The sequence below is a fragment of the Paramormyrops kingsleyae genome, chromosome 2, assembly GCF_048594095.1.
Source record: "Paramormyrops kingsleyae isolate MSU_618 chromosome 2, PKINGS_0.4, whole genome shotgun sequence".
NCBI lineage: Eukaryota > Metazoa > Chordata > Actinopteri > Osteoglossiformes > Mormyridae > Paramormyrops > Paramormyrops kingsleyae.
This window is the reverse complement of record NC_132798.1, coordinates 31,957,731-31,981,354: the sequence shown is the minus strand read 5'-3', so window position 1 is coordinate 31,981,354 and position 23,624 is coordinate 31,957,731. Positions and strand designations below refer to the sequence as shown.

Here is a 23,624-nt window from a genome sequence, read left to right as displayed (position 1 = left end):
TACGGTTGCGTTTACTTAATCCAGCCCCAGATTATCTATTAATCAATCATCTTTAATTAAATCGTTTGATGGACCAACCGACAACAGCAGTTACTTAAAACAGACATATGGATTTTATTATATATTATTTTCAGTCTACTTTCATAAGTGGTTCATTAATCTAAATTAAAATCAAACCCGGTTGTTGTATAAATAAATGGGGTTTGTTTCTCGTGAAAAGACAATTTAAACCAAAAACACATCAGTATTACTTTATTTAATACTTAATACTTAATTTACGGAAGCCGAGGAAGGCCATGAAGTATTTTTATATCGTTTTCTAGTCATAACGGATTACATTCCTACATAAAACGAACGGTATCTGGCATACTGCAAGGCAGTACTGATGGGATCCATGGTGCAACATATGAATAAAACACGCAGCCTACGATGCCACATAATTCCAGCCAGTCGCGGGGGTCCAGAGCCTATCTAGGAAGCTATGGGCGAACGGCAAGGAACGATCCAGCACGGGACCCCAACCCACAGCATTCACACCTACGGATTTAGCATGTTTCTGGACTGTAGGCGGGAGAACATGCAAACTCAACATACGTAAGGCAGGGGCAAACACTCAGAGCGTGGCTCTTGCGCCACCTACAATGACCATATGGCACCCACACAACACCCCCAGAACCTTTTATTCCTTTAAAATGTATGTAAAATTTGTAATTTATCGAAGCCGAGAAAGGCAATTAAATAACATTTTTTATACCGTTTTCTTGTGATAACGGAGTTTTTTCTTTAATATCGCGAGAAAACGAACGTAGTGTTCTTGTGATAACAGAATAATTTTCCCTAAACCTTGAGACTACATGTTTGAAAACAACTGAAACTTTTGTACAGTTGAAGAAGTGGGATGAAATGTAATTTTCTTAAAACAAACATCATAGCCATTTCATTGCAGGTCCAGTCTCCTGTGGTGCAGTGCATAAATAAAAAATGTGGGTATTGACCAAATGTATCTCGTTATAACGTAAACTGGCCATATTTTATCATGGTGGCAGCATAATATGCTTCCTCACATCTTAGAGACAGGATATGTAGATATCTTATAGAGCAAGGGAGAAATTACGCTATTTCAGCCTGCATCAAGCCTTGATAAACAAAAATGTGACGCGGTGATCAATATAGGCCAATATAGGCCTTCTTTTGCCATTGCAAACAGGATAAATTCACCAATGACACGCTGTGGCTATAATATAATAAACGTTAGGCTATATATTTACCCTCGTAATTATTACGTTATCACAAGGAAACGATGTTCGTTTTCTCGAGATTCTAAGAAAATTATTCCGTTATCACGAGGACTCTATATTAAAACTAATGACATTTCAGTTCCTTTATCGGCTTCCATGGGAAATGCTTCGTCTACTACATACATTTCTGTAATAAATGCTTTGTCTAATATAAAGGCCATTAACCGTATAGTAACCAACGCATTTGTAAAGTCATCCAGTGGTGAGTTTTTATGCTGCTTCTATTACTTTATTTACAATGCCATTTCTATTGCTTTTTTCATCTTAATCTTTTAAGGCTCATTTATGCTTAACATTAAATACGTATTAAGATACGGTCGTAGCCTTCTGTACACTGCTTTCTGGAAGTTTAGGTATACAGACGAAACGGAGCGGTAGCCTATATAAATATATAGATAAATGGTGTCCAATGCACACTGTTTGTTCAATCTTGTTAATATGCACGAAAATGGTCTGTTTCTGCTGTAACGAGATATTGGATCAGCATTTAAAGTTAATGGCAACTTTCGCGTACCCCTTGCGGTTTCTTTATTTTAATTTTTAAATGTTTGCCTGTCCTAAGTGTCCATTCATAGCACAAATGATGTAACAACTATTATAATAATTTTAAAACAATATGAAACATTCACAGATCCAGTGAAGTGTACTTTGAATAGTTAACTGTGGGGGACAATGCACACTCTTTTTCAAATGACTGCATGGTATTTCCACCCAGCTAACAAGCGACGTCACCGTAACGTTTTTGGGCGTCCGATTTTGGTCCGCCCGGTAACGTTTCATTCACAAAGTTAGGCGGACATACGATTTTAATTTGCCAGGTATCGTTTTATTCACAACGTTAGGCGGACGTCCGATTTTGGTCCGCCCGGTAACGTTTTTATTCACAACGTTAGGCGGAAGTCCGATTTTAGTCCGCCATGTAACGTTTTATTCACAACGTTAGGCGGACGTCCGATTTTGGTCCGCCCGGTAACGTTTCATTCATAACGTTAGGCGGACGTCCGATTTCAATCTTTGAATCCTTGAAATAAATGTATTTGATCGTTTTCCTGACAGCTATCTTTTTACACAGAGCCACTATACACAATACTTTATTTTTTTCACTGCTAACAGTTTGGATCAGGAGTTGGTTATTGTAAAAGAAGTAATATACGTGCATGCGGTGATATTTGTATAGCTTTATCTGCACCCTTCTGGCAGTGCGGCCATTGCAGTTGGGTCTCGCACACTACAAGAAGTTGTCCGACTTGGCTGCAGTCGGTTTATATTCTACCCCTGCAGCCGCAGGCAGATCTCGTTCCATGTCACATCAGCTACAGACAGCCCAAGTCGAACGCACCCAATTTCACACACCACACCTGATAATTCACACGCCGAGAAGCGATAAAGCTCGCGAGACGAGGCGCAGGCCAATAGCTCTGCTTAGCGCATACAACTGTCTTAACCTAGCAACCTATACTATCAGCTAATCAGAAAATAGTGTTGCCAGGTCAAATATGATAATTATTTTCAGTTGTAAGCGCGCGCTGTTCTTATACGCTCTGAATGCGACATTGCTGCCTTAGAAAAGGTGCAACGGAGGGCTACGAGAATGATTCCTGGTCTTAGTGGAATGTCTTATGAGGAGAGGTTAGCTGAGCTGAATCTGTTTAGCCTTGAGCAAAGGAGACTAAAGGGGGGGACAGGCCTATACGATTCTAACGGGTCTGGATGCTGTTTAGCCAAATGGCTATTTCAATATTTCAATATTAGTTTAAATACTAGAACTCGTGGCCATAAGTGGAAATTAGCGGGAGAACATTTTAAAACAAGTTTGAGGAAGCACTTCTTTACACAGCGTGTAGTTAGAGTATGGAATAGTCTTCCTGCTAGTGTAGCGGAAGCTAAAACCCTGGGTTCCTTTAAATCAGAGCTAGATAAGATTTTAACAACTCTGAGCTATTAGTTAAGTTCTCCCCAAACGAGCTTGATGGGCCGAATGGCCCCCTCTCGTTTGTAAATTTTTTTATGTTCTTAAAGTTCGCAGACAAGCTGTAGAAGGACACGCACCAGGTAATCGTTTGTTATAAATTTTCCATTAGGATACATATCATTATGAGCTAAAGTGCTTAAATGCAAGCCGCTATCTCTGTCGGATGTGGCGTGTGAAATTATTTAAATGCTCGTTCCCATGTATCGTCACTGAAAACCTCTTTAAAATAAATAAGTTGAAGACGTTTAAGCAGTATTATGCGATAGGATCAAAATTAGAACATGCAAACTCAACATACGTAAGGCAGGGGCAAACACTCTGAGCGTATGGCACCCACACAGCATCCCCAGAACCTTTTATTGCCTTAAAATGTCTGTAAAATTTGTAATTTACCGAAGCCGAGAAAGGCAATTAAATAACATTTTTTATACTGTTTTCTTGTGATAACGGAGTTATTTCTTTAATATCGCGAGAAAACGAACGTAGTGTTCTTGTGATAACACAATAATTTTCCCTAAACCTTGAGACTACATGTTTAAAAACAACTGTAACTTAAATACGATCGAGCCCATATCTCTGTTGACGCAGCATTAACATCCGCTACAAACGCTCACATCGTGAGAGAGACCACTGCTGTTTAAGGGGCTCTGGCGCAAAATATCACTAAACCGACAGAACATGTGAGAAACGAAAATAAAAACGATTGCAAAATGGCATTAACATTGTTAACGTGGTAAGTCACGGAAATGTGAGACCTATACTGTGGGGTGCGTGTAAACACGTTCTTGCACTCGTTCGCGAGTTCTGTCCATTTTTTTCGTCCGTTTCCCCATAGACTAACATGGGCAGCCGCCTGACTTCATAAAGCCATCAAATTTGACGTGATTCGAGGGCGCATATTTGTAACCGCCATGACCCGCATTCGTCTTTTCATCCATTCTTTTTCTGTGGCTTATTTTCCCCATAGGAGCCTATTCGTTTTCCCCATTTAGAGGCCACCTCCTGAACACACATCTCTCTCTTTCGACCCGTACTCTTTTACTTGCTTTTATCACCCCTCGTTTATTCCCCATTCACGTCAATACATTTTAATATGACTTTCTACTGGGCCAGTTTTCACTACAAAACTTGAGGAATCACAGCATTTTGTTGCAAAAATGCATCACTAGTTTATATGTATGTATGTATAAACAAAGGGCACAAATTGAGTTTGATTTGTTGCATTCTTCACCAAATCTGACCCATCTCATGTAAAAGTATACTAGGCATGCTGGAAGTGGTTCAATAGAACTGCAATAGATAACCTCTAGTTTAAGGATTGCAATGTGGGGCCATTTTTTTGTATTTATTTGGTCTCTTTTATGTTAGACTGTAAAGTTCTCTACATATTGACACATTTTCAGGAGAAAATGATTATTGAGAAGGTAAGTTATTTTTCATTTATTTACAAAAGTTATTTTGAAAGGCAAAGCTATTACAACATTAATATTTATAAAATTTTATTCTTATGAATTAATTACTACTATAATTAAACTTGCATCTTAAGTGGTAGTAATGTTATTTTTCTTCAGAGACAAATATTCATGTCTGTTTCCTTCAAAACCATACACAGGAAATAACAGTATAATCGGATTTGGGCAAGAGTGTCTCGATCACATAAAAAAACCCACTTTGAGCACACTTCAGATGGAAGAGATGACTGTTGACTGTGGAAGCAACCATGATGTGATGGTGAACTAGGTGAAGGACAGCTGGATTTGTTTCAGGACCCAGACATGCTTACTGCAAATTCTGACAGTTATACCTTAGAAACTGCTTCTTGTCGTGATTTACCTTCTCAAGATCAAGTTCATAATGCTGCAGATGTGAGCGATTCAGAATCAGAAAGTGAAGGACGTTATTCAGGCAGTAGTTCTCAGGGAAGAATTAGCCAGATGGGTGGCTATGTTTAATTCAAGCACAATGCAGTTGACTCTTCTGAAAGTACTGGTAAAACATGGACATTCTGATCTGCCTACCACCGCAAGAACATTAATAGGAAACACACAGGCCATTCAAATACAAAATGTGTGAGGGGTAGAATATGTTAAGTTTGATGTCAGACAAAGAATCCTAGATCATTTGCAGTCCTACCCTTCAGCCATGCTAAAGTCCTTGAATGCTTTGGAAATTTCTTTAAATGTGGATGGGCTACCACTGTTTAAAAGCAACAACCAAGCACTCTGGCCAGTTTTCAGCTCTATTGACATTGACCCAGTGTCTGTCTTTCCATTATCGCTTGCAGTGGCTTCATCAAAACCTACATCTATGGACTTCATTAGTGATACGGTTCGTGATCTGGCTAATTTATTAGAAACTGGAATGGAGTTGGAAGGGAGAAATCTAGCAGTACACATTAGGTGCATTATTTGTGATGCCCCAGCAAAGGCCATGGTGAAATGTGTAAAGCAGTACTCTGGTTATTATGGCTGTGATAGATGTACACAAAGGGGAAGATGGCTTAGTAGAATGACTTATCAGGAGGTGACAAATCTGACACTGCGGACTGATCTGACTTTCAGAGAACAAACGTATGCAGAACATCATCAAGAGGAAAAGATTTCCCCTTTCTGTAATCTTCCAATTGACATGATCAGGTGTTTTCCTGTTGACCACATGCATCAGTGTTGTCTAGGAGTTATGAGAAAATTGCTGTTCCTGTGGACAAGAGGCCATTCCACAGTAAGACTATCTCCTGTGCAGATAAAAGAAGTTAGTCATAGATTAAATCAGCTAAGGAGTGCTATGCCAAGATGTTTTGCAAGGAAGCCGCATGGTTTGGAAGAACTTGAAAGATGGAAAGCAACAGAATTTCGCCAGTTCGCTTTGTACACAGGAAAGGTGGTTCTTAAAGGAATTCTTCCAGACCAGTTGTTTGAGCATTTCATGGCCTTTAGCGTAGCTCTATGCATGCTTGTCTCCCCAAAACTCGCTCAGCGCTGCAGTTCATATGTGCAAGAATTACTTTTATTTTTTGTGGAACAAGGGCGATTTTTATATGAGGAAGGCTTCTTGGTGTACGATGTCCAGTCTTTGATTCACATCACGGAAGATGCAAAAGAATTTGGATGTTTGGATAGTTGCAGTGCCTTTCATTTTGAAAACTATCTACAGGAGCTTAAAAAACTAATTAGCTCTGGAAGACGTCCTCCTACTCAAGTCGTGAAAAGAATTGAGGAGAGCAGAGTTTTAATTCAAACCAAAAGCAGACAAACTAAGGAAGATGCAGTTGGTCTAAAGTATCCCAACAACACATTCATGCTAAAAGAAACATCTTGTGAAGTGGTTTCAGTTGTTTCTGAGAGGAAGAACAGTGGAAGAATGCTCCAGTGTACAGTCTATGAACAGGTTGAGCCGTTATTTCTCAGCCCTTGTGACTCTCGTTTGATTGGAGCGTACAGAGTGCATGTGAGAAACGCACGAATGAAAATTGTATCTGAAGACTGCTTGGAACAGAGGAACATCTTTTTTCTATATTTTGTTCATTTTTGGTGTTCAATAGTAGCTATATTGTTATTGGCCGCGGAACAACGCTGCAAAATGGTGAAAAGAGGGGATATGGCAGACAAACAATTATGGCCTAAATACCAAGTCAGAGTCTTCACGTTTACAGGTAATTTTTATTGCAATCCTGCTTTTTCATTGGACACGGTAGTGATGATTTTCTCTAATCATGTACAGGTGCTGTTGTTTACTGTGAGGGATTTTTCCTGTTTATGCCAAATTGCTTTATCCACAGACAACTATCAATTGGCAAGGGACAGGGCACAAAAAGGACTTGAAACATCTAATGTTGTGTCTGATGGGGGCAGTATGAGGAAGGTGCGGCATCCTGCAAGATTTATATAGGACTCCTCCAGTGAAGGTTTTATTACATTCTGACTTTTAAAAAAGTTGCAAAATTAAATGAGTAACTTACTACCATAAAATCAGTGATTGTGATGCAACCAAATGATCTATTTTCATTAAATGAGTGAGTATGGCTATGAAATGTTTGAATTCTTCTCATACTGATTGATTACATTGTTTACTTGTAATTATTATTTTCCCATTAACACAGATGAAGAGTTCCTGTCGTGAAGGAAAAATAAAGCTAGGTGTAAGTACTTTAATATACATTTAAAGTAAAGTGACAACAGGAAATTCCAACATTCACAAAATTTCAGAGCATGCATAAACATTGCACTAAATATAGCAGCCAATACAACCTTAATATAGAACCCAGTGTAACAAACCCTGCATTACTCTGATTAGCTTGTCAAAAGAAATTCAAAAGTCACTGCAAAGATTTGATTGAAGGGCATAAGGCTGTTATTTTCTAATTAGTAAAACTTTATCTTGCGGATATCCCACTAGGTACTATGAGTTCTTCTTTGGACAGGGGAAGTTCACAAGGTACTAGAATTGTATTTTTTAAAATACTTTCATATTGAAAATGAATCATGTTTATATAATTCTATTTATATGATGATACTGTCACAGAAAAAGAGCATGGAGCTGCATTACCTGCTCCCCCTGAATTGTGTGTGTAATTACATAGTATACACAGTATAATTATTTTGATGTCTGGTGTTTTTTTTATAAACAAATGTTATAATTGAACTGTATTTTATGTCTTGTGTTAAGTTTGTTCATCACCAGTTGTCAGACCTACTTCTATCTCTTCAATGCATGATGCCAACTTACAAGGTATAGTCATTTCTAATTTATACTATTGTAAGGAAGGTCCATTTATGGACCTTCTTTCCATGCACTTCCAAGCCACTGCAGATACTTCAAAATGCAGTCAATCAATCGAGATGTCCACATGTCACTCCCCCTTTCATCTTACTCTATTGGTTCCCAGTAGGGTTAGGATGACTATTTGACATAATCAACTATTATTAGTCAAATACAGAAAAAAAATCACTACATTAATCGTTTAAAGAAGAATCATTTGGGGCAGCACTAGTTCCCAGTAGAAGCATATGTCAGTATTTAAGACTCGTACAATTTTCCCACAGAACAGTCAGTGTATTATCACCTACCTATTTGAGGTCTCTCACCTTACCCTACACTCCTTCCCATGGTTTTAGGTGTAATGATTGGGAAATACCACCTTCATCACAGAACGGCATTTTAGTGGTAGGATACTCAGATATGGCCCAAGTGTTTTTTGGTTCAAATCTGGCTGTTCCCTAACTTTTACACATCTTACTCAGTTGTTTTGATCACACCTGAAATGCTCTTTGGATGAGAGCATCTGCCAACTAATTGTGCATCACTTCAAAACCACACAAGCATTTGTTTAGTTACGTTTAGTTATTTTGTTTTCAAGGTTCATAGCAGAACTGGCCTGCTTATGCCACATATTGCCTGTCTGCATACATTTTGAAATGTATGTTTTGCCTGGCCATATGCTTGGCTCCATGGTCTTGTAAGACCTCAAATGGTTGCTTAAAGGGGAATTTCAGTATTTTACACTTACACTGTTAAATTAATTTCCCCCCCAGCTATCAAGAGCTTTATTGAGGCTTCTGAAAAGAGAATTATGATGAAGTTAGAGAGGATGCAGGATGACTTTCAAAATGCAATCCAAGGATTACAACAAATATCTGCACCCTCCCCATCACATGAACAAGTGATATGGGAGAAACCATGTGAGACTCAACAGGATATAGTAGGTCTGTGCAGCAACTTAAAAAACCTGGCACACAGAAGAAAAATGGTAAGGTATTTACCTCCACATTAACACTGTAAAATAGACCTCTATAAAGAATAATTTTTCGTACTAAAATATTAGTATGAAAGAAAGAAATTTTGCATGGCCGTTTAATTTTGCATCTCTCAAGTTATTAATCCTAAAGCACTGTAAAGTCTGAAGTTCGGCCAGTGCCATGAAGTCCAGGTAGCCCCCACATGGGAGGTAGATCAAACTGAATGGACGAACAGACATGACTGACACATCGCCTTTGAAGTATTTATTAAAAGTGACATAGGACTGGGCGAGATTACCAGCGAGTATTTTTCAGCCTGAACGGTCCGTCTAAATAGCAACACTTCCAGGCCAGTTAGGCCTAAGCAAAATCAATAGAAACAAAGTAGTCACGTAAATCACCGGTTTCTTGACATGCTTTAAAATGTATTTATTTGCTTTCATGTCCATGCAGGGCACCGGAGGAAAGAGCGACAATCGTTTGGGTAAGATTCATGCTGAGCAGGGTTGCCAGGTCCAACAAAAATCTCCAGCCCAAGGTCGGCTTAAAATCCGCCCAACGAAAGCTGAAACTAGCCCAACATTTGAAATCCCAGTATACTGTATCTCTAAACCAGTTTTTTGGATGCTGATTGAATTAAGGTCTGTCATTTAAGCTAGATCAAGTCCTGAAAACTTTTACGGTACAACACCTGCGTTGCGTTTCTAGTGATAAACTGATAGAAACTGCTGGAAGCTCAAAAAAGCATCTACCCACCACCAGAATACTAAAGTGACGCTAGGTCTGATAGTCATTTATTATGACTAAGGTGACTTAATAGTTTGTGCAGTTACCAAGACAATTTCAATGACAAATTAATCCTAATCAAGTTTGGTTCTCGTTGCATAGCTGTTTGAGGTGCAGGAAGGTATTTCCATCAATCACGATGCCATTAGAAGTCTTACTCCAACCTGCCACGCAGGCTGTCATTCCTCTGAGAATTTATGGAGAGTACCTGACAGTGTCTCACACAACTCCCTGTTCAAGTTCTGTGTTGAGTTTAATTAAATATGATTTTGCCATTTCATTGCTGATGTTTTGGAGGATGTTGACTGTAGCTCCTTTGCATTCCGGTTAATGTGTTCAGGTTGCCCTTAGCCCACGGCGACCCGTGCACAGATTCATCTAGTGTTCACCAGTTGTTTTATGCACGACATGGGTTCATGCCAGCTATAGACACATGCGAATTAGTAATATTAGCCAATTATTTTTTAGTATTTTTTGTTAATTATGTAGAACAAATGTCATCAAGCTGAAGAGTTAAGTGCCTAAAGGTCATTGCTGGACATTTCATTCTTTTTCACTTTTTCACAGATCTATAGGTACACTGAAAAAAATGTTTTGTTGGATTTAATTAATTTTATTAGGACGAGTGGTTGCAAGAAATTAATTTATCTAAGATCAGATATAAATACTCACTGAAGTTCACTCAAGTTAAAGATGTAAGTATCTATAGCTCAAAAATGTAATGTTATAAGAACTAAAATGTTGGTAGAGTTTCATTATTTTTTTAAAATTATTTCAACAGCACCCTTGTTCCATCTACTTAAATGTAATGTGTATCTTGGGTTGGTATTAACCTATACATTTGAATTAAATTAAGCATAACTTAACATAAAAAAGACAGAAAACAACATTTACTTTATTATGTCAGGGTAAAATAAGCAACACACTGCACAATGGTGGGGACTACACAGGTATTTTTATCCTGCATAGAACAAACAAAAGTACCTATACACAGAACTTATAAAAACAACAATACTATAAACATACAGTAGTTTAATCAAAAAATACTCCTAGAATGTGGCACATTAACACCAAACATTTGTTTTCAAATTCAAACTCTCTAGAAAAACATTACAAAAGCACATTTTATTCACTCATTATAAATAATGTGCACTCAGAGCTTGGAAAACATGCCATTCAAAAACAAAGCGGAGTAAGTGGCACATCCACAACACATTTTTCATATCAAAAGCTGTCTACATAAAACATTACCAACCAGTAAGCTGGAATGTGTACCCTTCTGTTAATACTCAGATTCATAGACTACAATACAGAATGAAAATATAAATCCTACATCAGAGTGGGATGTTATCTGAAATAAGTAAAGTATTCCCTTCATAACCAAAACGCATGCGGCATATTGTATAAATTTGAGATGAAGAATAAGTCATTGTTCAGATTCTTAAGACTCTCATGTAGTCAGTCTTTATCTGGCACAACTCAATAGTGACTGAATTTATTTAAGAAAAAAACATGTACTATCAAAAAACTCTATGTATCAATCATACAGTCCCATAATTTTGTTCTTTAACCCAAGGACTTTGGGTGAAAGCCTGTCACCATCCAACTGCAGGAGGGCCTTCTGAATAAACTCATAGCATCGTAGCTCTTTTGGGTAGGTCAAGTTCAGTGCATAGATGACTCAGCATCAATGCACAAGCCCTGGCTGCAAAGCCAGTGTCATCCAGAATGATTATTCCTTCAACAAAATTTCCAATATCTGTAGAAGTACTGGCCACTTCTCCCTTCCTGTTGATGATGTACATACCCATGGAGGTCTTCTGAAGAACTGGCAGGACATCATCTCCTTTGCAATTCTGTAAATTGTAATATAAAGACACAAAACACCTTAATTTTACCTCAAGGAGACTTTTGCTGGATTTCATGAAATCATGTTTATACATATTTAAAAGCTTCAAGTTGTGTAAATTCATAAATGTTTTGATAGGTATTGTAATGTGCATTATTACTTATCAGCACACGATCTTAGTGACCTTGGTCAACTTAAAATAAATTCCCTGATGAGATATCGATCATCTTCACCCAGGTGAAGACAGCGCCTTGAGGATTGTTGTTCTCTGGTAGCCTATGAAGATTAATCATGATGATGATGATGATGAATATTATCACTATTATTTATATAGCATTTTTCATCACATATGAGATTAAAATAAAACCAAAGACAGAGATGCCACTACAGTACAGGTTAATGAAATGATAGAAGGATGGTTCTATCATCAAATCAAGTTTTTGGGTTTACCAGCTCTGCAATCAAACCAAAGTGATTTTAGTGACGCCAGACTGCAACATTTAAAGTGTTGATATGCAGACAGGTGGTGTCTTTGAGCCTAGATCGGTTAAAGAAGTTGTTCCTAACCTTTCAGTTGCCATGGACCAGCTTACATTGTGCAAAAATTTCACGGACTGGTAAAACTTGTCGAATGATGGCCAGATTTAATACTTTTAGCTGTTTCCATTTTTCCAGTTGATATCAAAATGCACGCTCATTGGGTGTCATTAAAATGATGAGGGTTGAAAATACATAGTTTATTTTTTGGAAATTAACCAACTCCTAACCCAAATCCCCAGTGTTCTGTGCCCCAGCTTTAAAGGCATGGTGAAATTCTTCGTCCATCCATCCATCCATCCATCCATCCATCTTCAGTCTGCTTATCCTGGTCAGGGTCACAGCTCATTTTGCAGAGTGCAGTTATTTTCTTCTCACGTGTCAGATCCTGTATTAAATATATTGATTTGCTGTGGTTTTATAGATCCTGACATAAAGGAAATTTACTTGCATATACGAGTCACCATATTCGTCGTATCCGTGTCACCAGTTGAATTTGACTCCTCTTTTCTTACTGTGCCTGTCCGGATCCCTCCTAATTCTCCCCAGGTGTGTGCTGCTCACTATCTACAGTACTATTGTGCGCACCATCCACACCTGCTTTGCGTCAGCCCCTTGCCCTGTCTTCCCCAGTTTGTTCATTGACGTCAGTCCTCTTGTTGCCTGTGCCTTTCCCAGTATTAGTCCTCCTGTGTTGCCCCCCCCCCCCCCCCCCCCCCCGGTCCTGTTTGTTTTGTTGCTCCTATTATAGTGTAATAAATTTGGTAGTGATCCGGAGTCAGGAGGGATCCGCAGGACCAGCAGGACAGGGACAGTAACAAAAGAGGAGTCATATTCAACTTTCCCCCAGGAAAAAAAAGCTCCCGGAGAAAGCGGGAGCAGCTCCACAAGGAGGTGACTGAGGAGCGCTGCAAGCTCCTGGCAAACCGGCCGCCGTGTCGCCTCGCGTGGACAGACCTGTCAGTCTCCATGGTGTAGGGAGCTCTGTCTGCTTCTTCCCCTCTCATACAGCCCCACCATAAATTAATTAGCGCTTATGGCTCCTGAGGCGTTTCCCTGAATTCATTCTAAGCTGTAAATAAATCTCTGGGAACCATAAAATATACACAGTGCATAACAATGCGGGACGAGCCCAGTCAAATCATGCGGCGGAATTCATTTAAGAATCATCTTGCTGGAGGCAAGCAATAAGAAAAGAATAGATGTTACTCAGTTAGAAAGTAATCTTTGGAAAGGAGACAAACAGATGGCGAATAGGGATGTGGTTTTAATTATAAGGGGCTTGGTTTTCAGACCTTATTTCAGTTAGCAGGTTGACACTAAGTATCTTCCAGGCTGTCAATAATTGTGGCTAATCAGGTGGAATCTTCCAGATATATCTCTTTGTTTCCCAGGTAACCGAGTCCCCCCAGAGAAAAGAGTCTCCAAAGGAAGGTACCTGGTGTTTCATTTCCGATTTTTCTAGCAATGTGTCACTTTGAGAAAACAGGTTTTCTCTACGTGTGAGTATAGCTGTGTTTCTAGAGGCTTCAGAGAGCATGTGGATGGGTCACAGAAAGCACACTGTCCTGGTGCCATTCTGAGCATGCTCAGCTCTTTGAAACAGTCACGTTATTGTATTATTAATGAAATGACAGATGCTTTAACCTTTTTCCTTCCAGAGAGAGCTGGGCTTAGAAACATTGTATTTTATTGTATTCTTATATTGTCTTAGTTTTTTGTTTTTTTTTTTTACACCGTGAGAGCTATGTCTTAGCAAAACATTTTCCGTCAGCATAAATAAAGTTTAATGTTATCCTATGTTTTAAAAAGTTATTAATTAGTTAGTGTGATTTGTAGGTTCCTTTCCTGCCGGATCACTGTAATGGTGCTTTCAATCAAGTAATCCAACTTGGATTCATACAAAGAGTTAAGATATTTACAGATATTCTAGTGTAAAATGCTATTTGAACAGTGAGCATTCCAGAAAACGTTTTGTGTTTAACAGGACCTTCTGGTAGGCCAGCTGAGCAGACCCCAGGAAATGGCAAAGCAGAATTTGTGAGGAGTTCCGCCCCATCTGGCACCTCAGCCCCGCCCCTCAGTGGGGGCGGAAGTACCAGCTCCACCTTTCTGAAGAGGAAGAAGAGCCCTCCGACCAAGGGGAGGCGGCATGCAGGTCTTCTGGCACACCGGAGGCAGGTCTCCCAGCCCTGGAGCTATAGACTGGACAGCAGCAGTTCTGACTCTCCCACATCTGACAAGGGCAGCCCTGATGACACCCCTGCTGTTCGCTTCACCGCAACTGGCACAAAAGACACCCAAAAAAACCTGGGGCCCTGCAGCTATTCGTGGAATTTCTGTGGTTGAACCTGCTGCCTCAGATACCATCCCCAGCAAAGAAAGGATAACATCCAGCACTGAAGTCTCAAGCGTCTTCATTAAAGCAGTTACCCCGGGTGTAGCTGTCTGTACACCATTACCTGTGAGTGCTTCACCGTTCGCTAGATGTTCCCCTACAGCAAAAGATTCAAACAACACTCCAGATGCTCACTGGTCAGATTTAGAGTGGATCTCTTGCTACCTTAACTTGCTCCACTAGAAGTAAAATATTTGGCTCCTGTGCTCAAGTATGATGTACTCTGTTCATCAAAGCACCTGCAGAGCCCCAATCCCAAAATACCTCTCCCAACCAGTAACCTTCAGGAGTGAAATCTTGGGCTACTGGAAGGATCCAGGCTGCCCCTTTAAGTGGATCAAAGCTCGGCTCCTCACTTCTGCCAGGGGCTGCATTAAAAACAGAGTCTGCTACTGAGAGAAGGTCTCTCTGTCCTGAAACATTTTATGGATTTTACTGGTATTTGTGGAAAACACACAAAATGTGTTTCTGCAACATTCTTGTGTGCAAAATCTGGTGCTTTTGGAATCTTTTTGCCAATTCTGCAAACCCCTTGAAGCACCATAGGGGAATTTAGCTGCTGTATCTCCTGCTAAATCAACACCAGAAACTAGCCTGGGTAGAAACAATCAACATGCCTCAAAGACTTCAGTCTCAAGTGACCTGCCGAAGTGTGGTTCCTGTTCCCTTCACTCTGCTCTGGATTGTGATACATACCCCACAGCTAAGCTTCATAAACTGAAAAAATCACTTAAAATATCTCCTAAAATAAAGACTTCAGTCCCATCTAAGAAGGCTTCTGGAGCTCCAAATGTGTCTGGCTGCAAGATTAGCCAAAAACGGGGGGGAGAGAGCTCCTCATTGTGCTGCAAATTTTGGGATGAAAGCTAAGCCTACTGCAAATGCCCCGTCATTGAGGAGGCCCTTGTCTTGTTTGGCTGCAAAACCACAGCATCTCCTAAAAACTACTGGCTCCAAATTGAAACCCTCAGGTCCATCTCACAGGACTCCCAGATGCCCCAAGGTGACACCAAACAACCCCCTCATCCAGCTGTACTGGGGATTGCTCTGCGGGACCGGGGTCCCATTGCTGTGCTGGGTCCCCATCAGGACACATGCTGGACACTGGGGAGAAAACCCCTGCTAAAGACAGTCCATTCTCCAGGCTTAAACCTCCAAAGGAGACACGGCCAAAAGCTACAGGCCAGGGAGGAAGCAGGGAATGCAAGAGAGTGGGAGGGGCCTGCAGGCTGGCCGCTACTCTCACAAACCCTTCATTGGCTTTCCTAGGTCCATCAGGATCCAACACTTCAGGAAGCAAGCCTTCACCATTTGATGATGAAGCCTTTTGTTCTCCTGTACTTGAACTGGCCAGCCATATTGCTCCTGAACCCAAACCCGCCCTTCCCAGTAAGAATCATAAGCCTTGGAGATATGAGACAACATTCCTACCTGGCCATTCCTTCATTAAAACAATTTATTTATAGGAGGATTTATATACTGCTCTACTCTACTGTATACTCCTTTTATCCAATGCGACTTACAGTAGGGTGACGATTTATGTGTCCTTCCTGGGATTATGCAGTGTTAAAATCCAAATGTGGTTATAAACTAGAACATTTCAAATAACCTTGTTTGCTCATTTGAGGAATGATGACAAAGGAATGTAAGATGTCTGGATACGAGTCCACTAGAAGGCATGTAGGTCACTAGAAGGCATGGAGGTCAAGGGATGAGGCATGGAGGTTGTTCATTTCAGGCCCAGGACAGGATCTGTTGTACCACTGAACAAAATGCTCAAGCTGATGTTACAGAATTTCCTGCCCTGTAAAAGTTTTAAATCTTTGCTGCGGTTAAAATGATTAAACTAAGTAACACAGTTATACACAGTAACCTTATAATATGGCATTAGAGAGGTTTTCTCTGAACAGATATCGATTTCACACATTAGCTCATAAATCCATGCTGATTTAAAGTGAAGGTTCACTGCAAGACCCTTTACTGAAGACATTTATCTTCTCTGTCCAGAGCTGAAGAGTGAGAAGGAAATGCAACAGGCCTGCCCAGAGCCCCCCAGGTCCCCTGTCGAGCCCAAAGGCTGCAAACTGCAGAGCAGAGAAACGGCCACTGTCCTCCCCAGGCCTGACAGTTCCGGTCCCTCACTTGCAACACAAAGTCCCTCTTGGACCTTCCGCCTGGACTCGAAGACTCCCTGCTGCTTCAGACCAGTGAGGGTACCCCCTCTGGCAAAGTGAGAGGCAGCAGATGCATCAGGATCATTTGTCGAGAAGACATCAGACATCACATTAGGACCTACTGATTAACACCTCAGGCTTTACAAGTATTCAGGTTCTTAGCATCTTACCTTGTTTTCAGTAACGTGCATTTCATTAACACTTATGCTCTGTGAATCCTTATTTTTCAGGCAGAGAATCTTTCACTGAAGAGCTTTGAGTTCCTTTTGAGGGAAAGCCGCAGGAGGTGCGATGTCCATGTTTATGGGTTATTTTTTAAGAAGACATTGGAGCTCAGAGGACCAACATGGTTAAATGTTTGGCATCACAGTGAATCTATCCATCTTTTAACCACTAATCCTGGGCAGGGATGTGGGGGGTCTTGAACCTATCTAAGAAGCACAAGGCAGGTGTGCACCCTGGACAGGATGCCAGTCCATCGCAGGGAACAGACACACACATGCCCACACTCAAAATTATACTCTGCGGGTAATTTAGCAATACCAATTAGCCTAACTGCATGAGTTTGGACTGTGGGAGATTTACTTAATTTCATTATCTTTTATGAATGTTGTATTTTTAGAAATAATCTTATTTATTTCTTTGACTGGCGATTTTCATGATATATTTTGACTGAAATTCATTTCTTCTGTTTTTGCGTACTGTCATTCTTAGACGAATTTATAAAGACAATTGGATTAACTTGGTATAGTGTCATTCAGTTCGCAGTATTTCCAAGGTTTAAGTGGAAAACCGATAGACAGAAGTAGCCGTCAGATGTAATTAGGGAATGGGGAAAGATTGTATCGGTACCAATGCCATTATCGATTCTGCTTATCGATCTGAATCTTTATCAATCCCCTTATTGATTACTGATCAATTTATGTGGAAAAAACCTACACAGGTTTTCATCATCAATGCAGCCATTTTATTGTCTGAACATGTCTGCCTAACATTTGATCATGTTAAAATAAATGACAAAGCTTCTTTCCATAAAAGGATATAACTTGGAAACTGATAAAATAATTATTTTTCAGAAAAACAGGTATGTATGCCTGTAACATTTGAATAACTTAAAATACTGCTTTTCATTATCGGTTGAATGCTCATTGTCACCTACATGCTCTACTTTTGCGTTCATGTAATTTTTACTGGCACGTTTCACCGATATCCTTAAAGCATGCAACAGCTTTGACGTCAACAAATCAGGAAGCATCATCAAACTGTGTGTTGTGTCTGACATCTGTGCAAAACATTTTTGCAAATCATTTACGTACAGTTTTTTTTTCAGAATTTATGCAGAACATACACACTTTGACAATGTTTCAATGCAAATGTGTTGTCAAAGTCAGATATTAAACCAGCTTCCCAGTGGTGCTAACACTAACCTGAGATTTAACTAATGTTAGGTGGGTGCTGCTCTCAGGATTCAAACTGACTTTTTGGTGTTGTAGGGAGAAAGTTCACTACACAGTGGCCCATTCTGCACTGATGTACGTTCTGGCATAGATCTTAGGTCAGATGCCTTGATAGAGATGTAAGCATGACACATCGTATTGTAAGAGTTTAGTTAGAGCATCATCAGCTCATGGCTGTAATATTGCATGTTACCTGCTTTGAAATATGTGTAGCTTCTTGCATATGCTGTAAGAAAGCTTTACATCGCAGTATGCATACATGCAAATTTAAGGAGCATCACTGGCTGAAATCCTTGAAGTCGTGACCACACAAGCAAAAATGGCACATAAATACGGGTGTTTTACCATGTCTAGAGGGGGAAAAAATGTTGTGTTGAGACGTATTCTGTCTCATGGTTTATATTCCAACTTCGTTCTATAACATGCTGGCATTGATAAGGAGGACTGATAATGTTGGAGGTATAGGATTTTTATGGATCTAAAAATTTGGAATTGGTTTTCAAGTGTAACGATTCCCATTCCTAAGCGTAATTCACTGTTTATTACGGAATGCAGTTTAGGAACATTGACCTGAATTAAATCATTAAGCCTCTGATGAAAATAACGCTCATTCTCCCATGTTATTTTCAGACAGAGATTGTATGAATGTAGGAAAAGGATTGAGGTGCTAATGTTGGAGCTGAAGTAACCCTATGCGGAGATGGAGCGAGAGATGAAGGGAGACATCGGCCCTCTGAGAAAAGAGGGGAGCAGGAAAGAGCAGGAGGGAAGAGAGGGATGTGGCTGATGGGGGAATGGAAGGATGTAGAGCTAGAGGCACATTAAGTTCAGCTTTGAGGCAAATATCTGTGTGGTTTACATTTGATGAATGTGTTTGGTATGTAGTTCTTAAAATCTTCTCAGTCTTTCTGAATAGCAGTGCCTTTGACAATCTGTGGCTAACAGTACATCTAAATAGTGTGTCCAGACACACACATACACACAGACCAACACCAGCTGTGTATCTTGATGTGTAATACTGGGGTCACTTATAAATGATCTGTCTGGAACCAGCATGGAGCTGGCCTGCTTCTCTAGCAGTTCTGCTTGATGTCCACACAGGGGTAGTGTTTCACTGTGGGTGGGAAACACAGGCGTGCCCCAGTAGATGGAACAGTCTGCCCGGAAGTCGTAACATAAACTTCCACAGTAATAGTCCTCTTCATCATCAACCTGATAAACAACAGCTCTGGCCAACTCTGAGTAATTATTTCTTGTTTAAGAAAGAACGTTGCGTAAACTTGACATTTTCTCCCAGCTGTCCTCATTTTCACTCCGTCTGATTAAGGCAGAGTAGGTGTGGACTGTGTTCACTCGCTGCCTGTCACACACACACACACACACACACACACAGGGCCGTGCTTGTTCCCAGTGCCATGCAAGAAGGATCCAGCTTTTCCAGACCTGGGAGCCAGTTTCCGCCATCATCCCTTCTGCACGCCACGCCGGCACCACGGACACATCGCGTGTCTCCCCCCCTTGCCCGCTACGCTTTGATGTCTAATCCCAGCACAGCCAGGGAGACATCCCGAAGAGATTGAGTCCACATGACATTGACATGTGGTTTGTACCCCGCAGCAGAGGCAGAGAAACCGTAGGACGTGTCAGAGCCGGGGGGGGGCTGCGTGGGGATGGACGTGCCAAAGCTGGTGTTGTGTGGCCTAGTCGTGTGGAGCCTTCTGACGGCGGGTGAGAACAGCATGGGGAGGACTCAGCTCACCAGGATGCCGTAAAGACACTAAAAGGCGCTCACACGAGCTGCGGAGTGGGCGTCCGCCAATTTGGGTCTTGATGCTATCAGAACTTAAAGGTATTTTTAAACACAATAAAGGTATTTTGAAACATTAGCTTTCAGAGGCACTTAAAACGACTCAAATCCAGGGCGAAAGCCCCACTAGGGGCGGGGGCACTGCTGACTTTCGGCAGGAAGTGACATGGCAGTTTCAGGAGCCTGTAAGGCCCCCCTCCCCAGGATGGGTCCAGTGCTAAAAGAACAGTTACCTGAGTGTGGGATCAGGGAACAACCAGAACTGTGTGTCCCAGTTAAAACGCACTTTAAGGTACAGAGTTTACCTGGAGTCACTTAAAGTGGAGCAGGACTGAGCCAGAACAGCAAAAAGGCTGCAGAGATACGGAGTGTGAGATGGGGGAGGGGGAGTCTAACTCCGTTAATTAGTCCATGTGCAGCCACAACAGGAAGTGCTGGGATCGTCTACTGTTCCCAACCCACTCCTGCCTTTTCCATTAGCATCCCAGTAGCTTGTATAAGCAGTGAGCATTCGAAGAAGCTCCACATTGCAAGAGCCCTTGATCCTGAACCTTTTTCTCAGTTGTATAAAAAAACAAAATGCGCTTTGGATACTTTCAGTCAGAAAGAGCAAATGAGATTCATAGGGAGGTATTTTCTGAGAGTGTCGGGCTGGAGCAGATGAAAGCAGGGGCGCAGTGCATTATGGGAGCTGCCTCTCTATGCTGAACCCAGGCACCGTGAGAGAACGAAGATCAGTAGACAGTGAGATGTCACGGGGATGAAATTGAATTCTAGTCAGTATTTACTGTAGAGAAATGGAATCACAGAGGGTCCCGTCCCCGCAAATCGCGTCGTAGCTTCCAGCTCAGATCGGATTCATATTCAATTCACATCCCAGCGACACTGTGAGAACCGGCATAAATTAAATTGCCTTGCGATCCAGGGCTAGCTTAGTGTCAGAAATATCTCCAACACCCTGCTTGGCTCTTCCACCCTCCAACCCTCATGATATCGAGGGGAATTTGCTGCGCGGACTCTGGAACACCCTGAGATGTCATTGTTTACCAGCAGATATTTATCTTTTGAGGTGCTGAGGCAGGCAAATTACGGCCTGTGAGTGCTTGCGGCTGCCGTTTGGCCCGTAACGTGGAGAAATCACTGTAACGGAGCTTGTATTACAATCACTGGGCAAGCTTGGTATTGTCCCGTTACGTCCATGACTGAAGCTCTCCGACTCGCATTTCAGAAAAATTTATGTGGTTACGGGAGGCCACGGTTATGTTTATGTATTTTCATGCAGTGCTTGAAATGCTGTTCGTCATACTTTGGTACCATTTGTGATTAAGGAGCCAGATGACATGGAACAGAATCACATGCACAGTGAACACAAAGGTCCTACAGAGTATATCGGAAGAGTGCCTGAAGCAGGAAGTTGACTTTTTTTTTGGCACATTCATTGTTCTGCCCGGGGCTGTGAGGTCATCTCCATCACAGGAAATGATGCAATGGAGGAGACTGATCGTTGGCCCTTGGCCAGGACTTGAAATCTCGTGGGAAAGCTCCTTTGGCTATATGCTAAGAGCGCTCCATCTTATCATCCGAAATCGATGTGTACCGACTGGCCCAGCAATGAGGAGCTTTGACCTCCGGGTAAGTACACATTCAATTCACCTCAAATCCATGCTGCGGCAGAAATTTCAGCCTGCCTCCATTTTCTCTCCCTCTGAGGGTGAGGCAGGACCCTATATGTAAATTTAGGCCTTAGTAGTAAATCATGTGGATCGTTTTTGTTCTAGGACGACTGCGCGCTCGGCAGTGCAGCAGGGAGTGAGGAGCAACTAACCATCAGAGGATGGCATTATGCAGGACGCCCTTTACCCAGAAACCTCAGTGGCTCTCTGGGTGGGGGGGGGGGGGGCGCAGAAGGTGCTGATTTGTATATTGTGAAAAATTTAATGATGTCAGACTGTAGCCACTGGCATGGGACAGGATGGATAACAGCCAACCATGTTTGAGCTGCATAAAGCAGAGAGATCAAAGGTCATTCGCAAGAGCACAGCATGAGGGAAATATTATCTCAATTCCATATTCCCATGTGTACGGGGGCAGTGAGAAAGCCAGGGAGAGAGAAGAGTAGAATTCCAATTAAGAGGAGACATGACTATGGTACGGCAACCTAGTTAGGGGGGTCGGGCCCAGAAAGGGAAAACCAAGAGGGGAAGTGGGGGGGGAGGGCAGAGATGATTGGAGAGGAGCTGGATAGCACGAAGTCTCAAGCAGAACATTCTAGGAAGATGGCGGTGGAGGTTGTGGTCCAACATTGCCTGTGAGGCACTGTGAAGCGGTAAGATGTTTGCCATGACCCAGGGGACGATAACATTCGTGTTGCCGTGTTTTCAAAAACAGCTGATAAAATAGTAAATGCCGAAGACTAACAGGCGTGTTTGTTTTCCTCCCCGGTCCCGTACGAATCCCCGACCCTCTCGCACAAAGCGTGATGACACGGTGCTGGCATCGTTCCGGGACGCGATCCCACTTCAGAGCAGATGTAGGTCTGCTGCATCTCCTGTGGTTCGGGGGAGGGGGTGATGGATGAGGCTGTGTCTGGGGATCAGGCAGGAGGCCTTCGTCTTCCTCGGGTGACCTTGTGCCTCCCAGCCTTTATACAGCCCCCCCCCCAGGCCCCTGAGATGGGTGCTGTTACGGCATCACGCCGCCGGTGAAATGAAGGATCTAGCTGCGTCACCCCCTCCATTTGATGCGAGCTGGCGGTCATTACCCCCATGCCCGTCAGCTGGCCCCCATGCCCGTCAGCTGGCCCCCATGCCCGTCAGCTGGCCGCCCTTGCCGTAACCGCCGCGCTGCTGTCAGGTCTGGGGAGTCGGCTGTTTAAGAGTCATTTGTTGGGCTGCTTTGCAGAAATAACTGCCTTTGAAAGCATTAGGTGTAGGATGTACTGCAGTTTCCTGGTGAGATGGGCTTCATGTGGCTGCTTCTGCCCAGATTAATGGCTTCTTTCTTTTGTTTGGTCAAACAGTCAGTTAATTTCTGCTTAGGAACCCTGGTGCTGAAGATCATCAGGAGCAATGGGATGGATTTTAGGAACTGTTGATTTTATTTGCAGACTGTGTGTGTGTAGGGGGGCATATATATATTACATTGTGGGTACCGAATGTCCCCACAATGTGATAAAAACCTTTTATTTTGACCCCACAAGGGGGAACTCAATTTTATAGATATCTGTGTTTGCAACCAAAAAATAAGAATTCCAAAAGTCTTGTATTTTGTTTGGATACTTATGGGTAAGGTCAGGGCTGGGTAGAGGTTAAAGGGTCCAACAGATCAGCCTTCTGGGACTCGAACTGGAAGCTTTTTCAGGGTAGTTGTCTGTAACCACTACAGTGACCTTAAGCAGATGCCCCCTGCTGGTTGTTAGTGTAGTACAAAGCCAAGTGAGAGTGTGGAGACATGTTACCCAGGCCTTTCTGGGAGATTTTTGGGGCTTTGGAAGCAGATCTAGGGCGGTTATACAGACACATATGTGTATGGGACTGCAACCGTTCCCAGAACAGAATCCGGGAATGAGCTGAGCTCTCAGCCTGATTCTTATGGGCCCTTGTGTGTTTCAA

General features: G+C 41.9%; 1 long non-coding RNA gene across 5 annotated transcripts; it reads left to right on the top strand.

The window, feature by feature from the left end:
* The first annotated feature begins 2,627 nt into the window (after positions 1-2,627).
* Positions 2,628-17,490, top strand: LOC111844128 (uncharacterized). Of its 5 annotated transcripts, XR_011989266.1 has the most exons (13): positions 2,629-3,350; positions 4,639-4,694; positions 4,883-6,922; positions 7,049-7,174; positions 7,370-7,408; positions 7,666-7,704; positions 7,936-7,998; positions 8,802-9,016; positions 9,459-9,489; positions 13,572-13,611; positions 14,165-15,964; positions 16,583-16,805; positions 16,980-17,490. It is a non-coding gene; the product is annotated as an uncharacterized lncRNA (long non-coding RNA). The 5 variants fall into 5 exon arrangements; XR_002838311.2 differs by having other exon boundaries at positions 2,628-4,694; positions 14,165-14,641; XR_002838310.2 differs by having other exon boundaries at positions 2,630-4,694; positions 7,049-7,131.
* The last annotated feature ends 6,134 nt before the right edge of the window (positions 17,491-23,624 follow it).